We start from the raw sequence: 11,795 nt of genomic DNA on the forward strand, positions 1-11,795 counted from the left end.
TAACCAACAAATATGCCCTCATAAGCTCTAGCCTCAAATTTAGACAACCGAACACCTTTCTTGAGAATGAAACACTTACACCCGAATACCCGGAAGTACTTGAGGTTGGGCTTGTTACCGGTGAGTATCTCATAAGGAGTCTTGTTCAAACCCTTGCGGAGGTAGAGCCGATTTGATGCATGACACGCGGTGTTGATGGCTTCGGCCCAAAAGTTGTACGGAGACTTGAACTCCGCCATCATGGTCCTTGCCGCATCCATCAACGTCCGGTTCTTCCTCTCCGCAACACCGTTTTGTTGAGGGGTGTATGGTGCGGAATATTGATGCTTGATTCCCTCATCACTAAGAAATTCATCCAAGGTGTAGTTCTTGAACTCGGTGCCGTTGTCACTTCTTATTGTCAAGATCTTTGCATTGTGTTGACGTTGTGCTTCATTGGCAAAGTCAATGACGGTTTGTTGGGTCTCGCTCTTCCTCTTGAAGAAATACACCCACGTGTACCTTGAGTAGTCATCCACAATCACCAAGCAATACTTTCTACCTCCAAGACTATCGAAGGATGGAGGCCCAAAGAGATCCATGTGAAGGAGCTCCAAAGGCCTCTTTGAATAAATGATAGTCGTGGGAGGGTGAGCCTTCTCATGTAGCTTTCCTTCGATACAGGCACTGCAAGCACGATCTTTAGCAAAACTAACATTCGTTAGTCCACGGACATGGTCCCCCTTTAGGAGACTTTGCAAAGATCTCATATTGACATGGGCTAAACGGCGATGCCAAAGCCATCCCACATCAACTTTAGCCATTAGGCATGTCGCGGTCTTAGTGGGTCGCTCCGAAAAGTTAATCACATATAGACCGTTCTCGACATGCCCAACAAAGGCTACTTTAAGAGTCTTGCTCCACAAGAGGGCCACGGTATCGATATCAAAGAAAGTGGCAAAGCCCATGATTGCAAGTTGACGAACGGAAAGTAAATTGTATGCAAGGGACTCAACAAGCATGACCTTCTCGATCGTGAGATCATGAGAGATGACCACCTTGCCAAGTCCCAATACCTTAGAAGATGAGGCGTCACCCCACTCGACATTGGTGGGCATAGATGGAACCTTGTGCACGTCCACCACCAAGTCCTTGCTTCCGGTCATATGATTTGTAGCTCCGCTATCGAGCAACCATGATCCACCACCGGAAGCAAACACCTACAAGAGATCAATGCTTGGTTTTAGGTACCCATTTTGTAATGGGTCCTTTGATGTTAGTAACAAGGGTCTTAGGAACCCAAATAGACCATTCAATGTGCTCATGAAGAGAACCAACAAATTTGGCATAAACATGCCCATCACTAGCACGGCACAACACATAAGAAGGATTAAAATCGCCGGCTTTGTTGGGTGAGGTGACATTGCCCTTCTTGACTTTGTTCTTCTTCTTCTCCTCGGGGACACTCTCTCCCGCCCTCACAAAGGTTTGCATGAGGGGAGGAGGTCGTTTGGTCTTGTCATTCTTCTTCTTGTTTTTGGAGTCGGGGACGTACCCAACCCCTTCCTTCGCCACACCTCCCTTTTGGTTGATCAAGAGATCATTGAGGTTCTTCTTGCCTTGTATGCAAGTCGCAAGGCCTCTCTCAAGTTGCTCCTTCAACTTAGCATTTTCCTCAACAAGATGTATATGCTCACAACACGGGTTAGTAGCATTTGCATTATCAATTAAAACCATATGAGGAAAAGTTGCTTTCTCCTTAGTTAGCTTCACTTGGAGTTGATCATGAGACTCCTTGAGACTAGCGTGAATACCCTTCAAGGCCTTGTGGGCCTTGTCAAGTATATCAAACTCCTCTTTGAGTCTAGCAAGATCAACTCCGAGTTTGGCCTTCTCGGAATTTAGCACACGAGAAACAACGAGGGCATGATCATAATCTTTCTCTAACTTAGCATGATCAACGTTGTATGACTCCTCAAGAGCCAAACGAAGACCACGCTCTTCCTCAAGAGCATTGGAAAGATCCGAAATCTCATCGGCATAGTCACGACTATGCCCTTCCATCTTTGAGATGGTGTCTTCGTGAGCCTCGATCATGTCATTGGCCTCACCAAGTTGTTCCAAGAGAGCAACAAAGTGCTTCTTGGATTTTCCCTTGAGTTTGCCCATAAAGGCCTCAAACTCGTTAGCCTCCACATTAGCTCCCTCAACTTCATTAATGCTCTCCGATGGGGAAGGATGATTAATGATGGTAGTTTTGATGTTGGAGGTTACCTTGTTGGTGGCTTTCGCCATGAGGCACTTGGCGTTGATGCTCTCGTTAGGTGAGTCGAAGAGAGACACTCGTGACGTTGTGGCAATGGCGACGGAGGCCATGGCAACCGACTCATCATCTTCATCATCGTCATCATCCTCATTGTACTCTTCTTGCACAACCAAGGCCTTGGGAGGAGTCTTCTTGGTGAAGTTGTTCTTGTTGGGGAACGACTTGGCCTTGTCCTTTCGGATGAGTTTGCCACCATTGTCTTCCCTCTTCTCATACGGGCATTCCGCAACGAAATGACTCACGTTGCCGCAATTGTAGCAAGTCCTTACACGTTGCTTGCCCCTCGTGCCACTCGAGGTGTTTTTGCTAAAGTTGTTCCTCGAGTTTTTCTTGCTCCAAAATTGCCTTGAAGCAAGTGCCATGTGTTCATGATATGCATACTTTGTATCTTCGGGGTTGCTCTCCTCCTCTTCCTCTTCTTCTTCTTCCACGGTGAGCTTGGCCTTCAAAGCAAGGTTAGGCTTCTTTCCCCGTTGAGAACGGAGCACCGCATTGTCGGCGGTCTTGTCCAAAATGTTCATGGCCACAAACTCATCCAACACCTCGCTTGAGGTCAAAGTGTGGAAGTCCGGTCTTTGGCGGATGACGGAGGACATGGCCTTGTGGTAGGGCATCATTGCCTTGAGGAATTTGCGCTTGATCCAATTGTCATCCGTGTCCTTGCTCCCGTGATCTCGTAGTGAGACCGCGAGTTTGGTGACTCTCCGATAAAGCTCACGAGGTTCTTCATCTTCCTTCATTGCAAACTCATCGGCCTCATCTTGTACCACTTCATAGTTGGAGCGTTGAATGCTTGCGCTTCCCCGGTAGAGAGACACGACACAATGCCATGCATCTTTGGCCAAGGCGAAGGGACGAAGATGAGGTAGGTCTTCGGGTGGAATTGCATCTTGAATGATGAAGAGAGCATTCTCATTGAATTGATTGTCCGCGGCTTCTCGAGGAGTGAAGTTGCTTGGATCATGTGGGTAGAAACCTTCTTCAATGATTCTCCAAAGGTTAGTGTTCACATGATTTAAATGACGTTTAAAGCGGTAAACCCAAGAATCAAAATCCTCATTTTTCACAATCTTAGGAGGAGGACCGGCATGATTCAAATGAGTAGAAGGAACAGGTCCACCATACACAAGTGGTGGTTCCACATGGGCAAAGATGCCGGTGCCATTCTTGCCACTAGAAGAAGGAGCCTTTTCACTACTAGCTTCCCCCTTGTCGGGGATAGCATCCGACACCTTGTTGGTGGGATCCCCCACTTTCAACGGTGCGGTGGATAGTTTAAGCCCCTCAAGAAATTTAGTAAACATGTTTTCAACTTCGGTCATCATGGAGGTTTTCAATGTCTCCAAGGCTACATTGAACTCCTCACGAGAGACCAAAGTTCCCCCATCGCCCATAGACGAGATAGGATTCACACCAGAGTGTTCATCCGCTCCGTCTACGGTATCAACCATACTCTTTGGACGGTAAAGTCCTTAATAAAGAGACGAGGCTCTGATACCAATTGAAAGGATCGATATGGTTGACTAGAGGGGGGGGTGAATAGGCAACTACCAATTTTTAGCTTTTCTTTACCAAATTAAACTTTGCATCAAAGTAGGTTGTCTAGATGTGCAACTAGGTGAACAATCTATATGATGCAACAACAACAAGCACACAAGCAAGCAAGGGAACAAACACTAAAGAGCTTGCACAAGTAAAGGTAAGAGATAACCAAGAGTGGATCCGGTGAAGACGAGGATGTGTTACCGAAGTTCCTTCCTTTTGAGGGGAAGTACGTCTCCGTTGGAGCGGTGTGGAGGCACAATGCTCCCCAAGAAGCCACTAGGGCCACCGTATTCTCCTCACGCCCTCACACAATGCGAGATGCCGTGATTCCACTATTGGTGCCCTTGAAGGCGGCGACCGACCCTTTACAAACAAGGTTGGGGCAAACTCCACAACTTAATCGGAGGCTCCCAACAAGACCACGAAGCTTCACCACAATGGAATATGGCTCCGAGGTGACCTCAACCGTCTAGGGTGCTCAAACACCCAAGAGTAACAAGATCCGCTAAGGATGAGTGGGGGAATCAAAAATCTCTCGGTGGAAGTGTAGATCGGGGCCTTCTCAACCACTCCCGAGCAAATCAACAAGTTTGGTTGGCTAGGGAGTGAGATCGGGTGAAAATGGAGCTTGGAGCAATAATGGGGCTTTAATGGTGGAAGAGGTAGATCAAAGGGGGGAAGAAGACACCCTTTTATAGTGGGGGGGGGGAACAATCCAACCGTTACCCCCCACTCAGCCCCACAGAGAGCGGTACTACCACGGCGGCAGGGCGGAACTACCGCTCATAAGCGGTACTACCGCTCCCCTCAGCGGTACTGCCGCGCTAGAAGAGAAGGGGCTGGGGCTGGGACCCAAAGCGGTACTACCGCGGAGGCAGGGCGGTACTACCGCTCACAAGCAGCATTACCGGCACTACTACCGCAGCTAGTACCGTAAAACCCGACACGAGAAAATGCGCACTCGAGTCGAGGCGGTAGGAGCATGGAGCCACAACGGTACTGCGGCTGAGGCCAACCAGCGGTACTACCGCTCCGAGGAGCGGTACTACCGCTTACTGAGCTTCAGCCGTACTACCGCTATACTGCAGCTAGTGCCGTAAAACCCGACACGAGAAAATGCGCACTCGAGTCGAGGCGGTAGGAGCACGGAGCCGCAGCGGTACTGCAGCTGAGGCCATAAAGCGGTACTACCGCTCCGAGGAGCGGTACTGCCGCTTAGTGAGCCTCAGCGGTACTACCGCTGTGGCCCGCGGTACTACCGCTGGGTCCAGGAAAAAACACAAAGGGGGAGAAAAGAGAAGCTCCAGAGAGACGGAAAGAAAATGGTGGGTGTGAGAAGAACGTGTACGTGTTGATTCCACCCAAACTATACCGAAGCAGATCCCCTCTTGTTAGTACGGTGACTACTACGAAACTTAGTCCACCAACAAAGTCACGAAGGAAGCTACACCGTCTTAAGTAGAGCGCCGAGGGGAAATAATCGTTTCGTGCCGAAGGATGAATATCTGAAAGAACTCAAAGCACCCGATTAGTCCGCAAATGTATTGTCATATATCACCAAAACACCGTAGGGATAAATATGCCCTTACATGCTCTATAAAGCTGATTGCAAATGACGTCATTTGCTTGAGCATCTAGTATCAATCATGTTGTTTCACTTATGTTGTGAGATAACCAAGAGTCTCAATCATGTATCCATTCTGCACAACCTGCCACATATCATCATCAATGGCCTTGCTACGAATCCTCATATTTTCTTTCCAGAAAGGGTAGTCTGCCCCATCAAAGACATATATCTTCTCTGTAGACTTGAAGTTAATTGCGAAAGACATACTCAAACTCCAAGGTGGTTAGACCTTAAAAAGCAAAGACAAGTAGTACATTGCTCTAATACCAATTGTAGAATAGCAGTATGCCGACCAGAGAGGGTGACACTAGTAGAAAACAGGGCTTTGGTCCAGGCCGGGTCAGCCCATTAGTCCCGGTTCAGTCCAGAACTGGGACCAATGTGGGCATTGGTCCCGGTTCGTGAGCCCAGGGGGCCGGCCGGGCCACGTGGGCCATTGGTCCCGGTTCATCTGGACCTTTTGGTCCCGGTTGGTGGGATGAACCGGGACCAATGGGCCTCGCTCCTGGCCCACCACCATTGGTCCCGGTTGGTGGCTTGAACCGGGACCAAAGACTCCCGTTTAGTCCCGGCTCATGTCACCAACCGGGACCAATGAGATGCCTATATATACCCCTCGCTCACGAGCAGAGCACCCCAGTGCTCTGTTTTTCTCTGGTCGAGGGGGAGAGGGCTTGGTGGTGCTCTAGCTCACCTCCTATGCACACAAGGTGTTCGATGGAATGCCCGAGCCACACTACTTAAGCTTTCTCCTCTCCAAGCTCGATCTCCAAGCTCCATTTTCCATAATATTTGTCTAGGTTTAGCGGTCCGTCACGCCCCGTCCCCGTCTTCACCGCCGTCGATCACCCGCGCCGAGCTCATCGCCGGCACCACCGTGGTGAGCCTCTTGTTCTTATCTTCTTTCTGAAAGGAAAAATATTCTTACTTGTATGTTTACATAGATACTTGTATTATTTTCTTACTTTTATTATTGCATCTTATAATATTCTTACTTTTATTATGGCACCACCGTGGTATCCGCCCCCTTCGGCCCTCATCCTGTCTATGATTCGGATGTGGTATATATATTATCTTTATAACTATTGGTTCATTTATTGTTTATGAAAATTATGCCGACCAACGTGACATAGATTTTATTTATGTAGGATATATGTGAATCGGAAATGCCAACCGACCCTATTGTCGAGAGGTTAAATTTAGTTGAAGAAGAAAACAATTTGTTGAAGGAAAAAATAAAAAAATTGAGGAGGAGAAGATGATATTGGAGTTGCATGTTGCGGATGTCGTCGATGATCACAAGATCAAGATGGATGCAATGCGCTTGAAGATTAGAAAGATTAGAAAATATGCCATTCATACCGATGCTTGGTATCATTATGCCGTTGGATCAATTGTTACCTTGGTTGCGATTATGATCGCATTTGTTTTCGCATTGAAATGTTTTACATAGTTTCAATGTATGGTTTAATTAATTAGATGCTCTGGAGAGCTATATGTTGTTAGATGAGAACTATGTATGCACTTTGGTTTTAATGTGATGATAAACTTCTATTAATTTGGACACTTAATTATATATAATGCACGCAGATGAACCGACAATGGATGTACGGTGACAGACACACCCGCGAGTACATTAAGGGCGTGCATGAGTTTCTCGATGCGGCTGAGGCAAACAAGCAGAATGGTTTTATGTGTTGTCCATGCACTGAATGTGGGAATACGAGGTCTTACTCTAACCGGAAAATCCTTCACTCCCACCTGCTTTACAAGGGTTTCATGCCACACTATAATGTTTGGACGAGGCACGGAGAAATAGGGGTTATGATGGAAGACGATGAAGAAGAAGAGTACGATGACAACTATGTGCCCCCTGAATACGGTGATGCTGCAACGGGGGGAGCTGGTGAAGATCAAGAGGAACAAGACGATGTGCCCAATGATGCTGCAACGGGTGAAGCTGCTAAAGATCAAGAGGAACCAGACGATGTGCCCGATGATGATGATCTCCGCCGGGTCATTGTCGATGCAAGGACGCAATGCGAAAGTCAAAAGGAGAAGCTGAAGTTCGATCGCATGTTAGAGGATCACAAAAAAGGGTTATACCCCAATTGTGAAGATGGCAACACAAAGCTTGGTACCGTACTGGAATTGCTGTAGTGGAAGGCAGAGAATGCTGTGGCTGACAAAGGATTTGAGAAGCTACTAAAAATATTGAAGAAGAAGCTTCCAAAGGATAACGAATTGCCCGACAGTACATACGCAGCAAAGAAGGTCGTATGCCCTCTAGGATTGGAGGTGGAGAAGATACATGCATGCCCTAATGACTGCATCCTCTACCATGGTGCATACAAGGAACTGAACGCATGCCCGGTATGCGGTGCATTGCGGTATAAGATCAGACGAGATGACCCTGGTGATGTTGACGGCGAGCCCCCCAAGAAGAGGGTTCCTGCGAAGGTGATGTGGTATGCTCCTATAATACCACGGTTGAAACGTCTGTTCAGAAACGAAGTGCATGCCAAGTTGATGCAATGGCACAGTGAGAACGAAAAGAAAGATGGGAAGTTGAGAGCACCCGCTGACGGGTCGCAGTGGAGAAAAATCGAGAGAAAGTACTGGGATGAGTTTGCAAAGGACCCAAGGAATGTATGGTTTGCTTTAAGTGTGGATGGCATTAATCCTTTCAGGGAGCAGAGCAGCAATCACAGCACCTGGCCCGTGACTCTATGTATGTATAACCTTCCTCCTTGGATGTGCATGAAGCGGAAGTTCATTATGATGCCAGTTCTCATCCAAGGCTCTAATCAACCCGGCAACGAAATTGATGTGTACCTAAGGCCATTAGTTGAAGAACTTTTACAGCTGTGGAATGGAAACGGTGTACGTACGTGGGATGAGCACAGACAGGAGGAATTTAACCTTAAGGCGTTACTGTTCGTGACCATCAACGATTGGCCCGCTCTTAGTAACCTTTCAGGACAGACAAACAAAGGATACCACTCATGCACGCACTATTTAGATGACACTGAAAGTATATACCTGGACAAATGCAGGAAGAATGTGTACCTGGGCGATCGTTGATTTCTTCCGACCAACCATCAATGTCGAAAGAAAGGCAAGCATTTCAAAGGCGAGGCAGATCACCGGAAGAAGCCCGCCATGCGTACCGGTGATCACGTGCTTGCTATGGTCAATGATTTACACTACGTAATCTTTGGAAAGGGTCCCGGTGGACTAGCTGTTCCGAATGACGCTGAGGGACACGCACCCATGTGGAAGAAGAAATCTATATTTTGGGACCTACCCTACTGGAAAGACCTAGAGGTCCGCTCCTCAATCAACATGATGCACGTGATTAAGAACCTTTGCATGAACCTGCTAGGCTTCTTGGGCGTGTATGGGAAGACAAAAGATACACCTGAGGCACGGGAGGACCTGCAACGTTTGCACGAAAAAGACGGCATGCCTCCGAAGCAGTATAAAGGTCCTGCCAGCTACGCTCTTATGAAAGAAGAGAAAGAAATCTTCTTTGAATGCCTGCTCAGTATGAAGGTCACGACTGGCTTCTCGTCGAATATAAAGGGAATAATAAATATGACAGAGAAAAAGTTTCAGAACCTAAAGTCTCATGACTGCCACGTGATTATGACGCAACTGCTTCCGGTTGCATTGAGGGGGCTTCTACCGGAAAACGTCCGATTAGCCATTGTGAAGCTATGTGCATTCCTCAATGCAATCTCTCAGAAGGTGATCGATCCAGAAATCGTACCAAGGCTAAGGAGTGATGTGGCGCAATGTCTTGTCAGTTTCGAGCTGGTGTTCCCACCATCCTTCTTCAATATCATGACGCACGTCCTAGTTCATCTAGTCGACGAGATTGTCATCCTGGGGCCCGTATTTCTACACAATATGTTCCCCTTTGAGAGGTTCATGGGAGTCCTAAAGAAATATGTCCGTAACCGCACTAGGCCAGAAGGAAGCATCTCCATGGGCCATCAAACAGAGGATGTTATCGGGTTTTGTGTTGACTTCATTCCTGGCCTTAAGAAGATAGGTCTCCCTAAATCGCGGTATGAGGGGAGACTGACTGGAAAAGGCACTCTTGGAAGAGACTCAATAATATGCAGGGACGGATATTCTTGGTCTCAAGCACACTACACAGTTCTACAGAACTCTACCTTGGTGACCCCGTATGTCGATGAACACAAGAACAGTCTGCGCTCCAAACACCCGGAGCAGTGCGACGACTGGATTACATGCGAACACATCAGGACTTTCAGCAGTTGGTTGGAAACACGTCTCAGAGGTGACAACACTGTTTGTGATGAGTTGTACTTGTTGTCCAGGGGACCATCTTTGACTGTATTGACTTACAAAGGATACGAGATAAATGGGAATACATTTTACACGATCGCCCAAGATCAAAAGAGCACCAACCAAAACAGCGGTGTCCGCTTTGATGCAGCAACCGAGAGCGGAAAGGACACATATTATGGTTACATAGTGGACATATGGGAACTTGACTACGGACCTGATTTTAAGGTCCCTTTGTTTAAGTGCAAATGGGTCAATCTGTTAGGCGGCGGGGTACAGGTAGACCCACAGTACGGAATGACAACAGTGGATCTGAAAAATCTTGGGTACACTGACGAACCGTTCGTTCTAGCCAATGATGTGGCACAGGTTATCTATGTGAAGGACATGTCTACCAAACCGAGAAAAAGAAAAGATAAGGAAGCGAATACATCATACGATGAGCCAAAGTGCCACATAGTTCTTTCAGGAAAAAGGGACATCCTGGGAGTGGACGGCAAGACAGACATGTCTGAAGATTATGAAAAGTTTCATGAAATTCCTCCCTTCAATGTCAAGGCTGACCCAAGCATCCTGATAAACAATGAAGATTATCCATGGTTATGGCGCAATAAGCAAATGACACAAGCGAAGAAAAAGTGAAGACTTTCTCCCGCAACTATTATGATAATACCATGCCAACTTTGTAACACACGAACATGCTACCATTGTCCGTTTTGTACATGCACATGCTATGTGGGTGAAATTATGATACCATCCCAACTTTCAACTTTTTCAGAGTTCATCTGAAATGCTTTCATGTCTTATGGTTCAAGGTTTTATGTGTTGAGGCAAATGGATCAATATGTCAGGAGGCGGGGTATAGGTAGACCCACAGTACGGTATGACAACAGTGGATCTAAACAATCTTGGGTACACAGACGAACCATTCGTCCTAGCCAATGATGTGGCGCAGTTATTGTCCGAAACTTTGATACTTCGAAAGTGATTGTCCATTTTGTACACGAAGTGCATCAAGTTTTTGTCGTAACCCTCTCTACTTTTTGGAACATGCTATGTGGGTGAAATAATGATACCATGCCAACTTTCAACCTTTTCAGAGTTCATTTTAAATGCTTTCCAATTTCAGGGTCATTTAGCTCAAAGAATGAATTAATAGCAAACAGAATGAACTACAAAACTTTTATGAAAATAAAAACAATCAATTAAAATATTATGTTATGATCAACTAAAATAAAACTATAATATTCTTCAATAGCAAAAAGAATATAATTTTTGTGACCTAAAATCAAACTATAAGTATCTAATTGTAAGTATAAATAAAAAATAAATAGCAAAAAAGAAAAAAAATTCTATTTTTATAGTAAAGTTATTCATAAACTAGTGGTTCACACAAATTTTAAAAAATACAAATTTAAACTATTCAAAATTTTAAAACTAATGGCACTAACAGAAATTTTATAATTTTTGTGACCTAAAATCAAAAAGAAATCACTAAAAAACTATAAGTATTTAGTTGTAAGTATAAATAAAAAATAAATAGAAAAAAATTCTATTTTTATAGTAAAGTTATTCATAAACTAGTGATTCACACAAATTTTTAAAAATTCAAATTTAAACTATTCAAAATTTAAAACTAATGGCACTAACAGAAAGTTTATAATTTTTGTGACCTAAAAGCAAAAAGAAATCACTAAAAAACTGTAAGTATTTAGTTTTAAGTAGAAATAAAAAATAAAAAACCAAAAAAAATGTAGAAATAAAAAAGAAAAAACCAAAAAAAATGCCACCTACTGGGCCTCCACGGCCTGAATACGACTAGAAACCCTACATGGGCCAGGATTCAGGCCCGCAGAAGGCCCAATAGGCCCACAGGCGGTAGCAAGTTTAGGCCTGAAAGCCTGCATAAGAGAGGAGCTCGAATGGGGAGGCACACCAGCGCTTATAAACAAGTGATGGCGCCCTTCAGCTAGCGAGGTGGGACTAAACTTTGTCGCCGCG

The sequence above is a fragment of the Triticum aestivum genome, chromosome 2A (genome assembly GCF_018294505.1).
Source record: "Triticum aestivum cultivar Chinese Spring chromosome 2A, IWGSC CS RefSeq v2.1, whole genome shotgun sequence".
NCBI lineage: Eukaryota > Viridiplantae > Streptophyta > Magnoliopsida > Poales > Poaceae > Triticum > Triticum aestivum.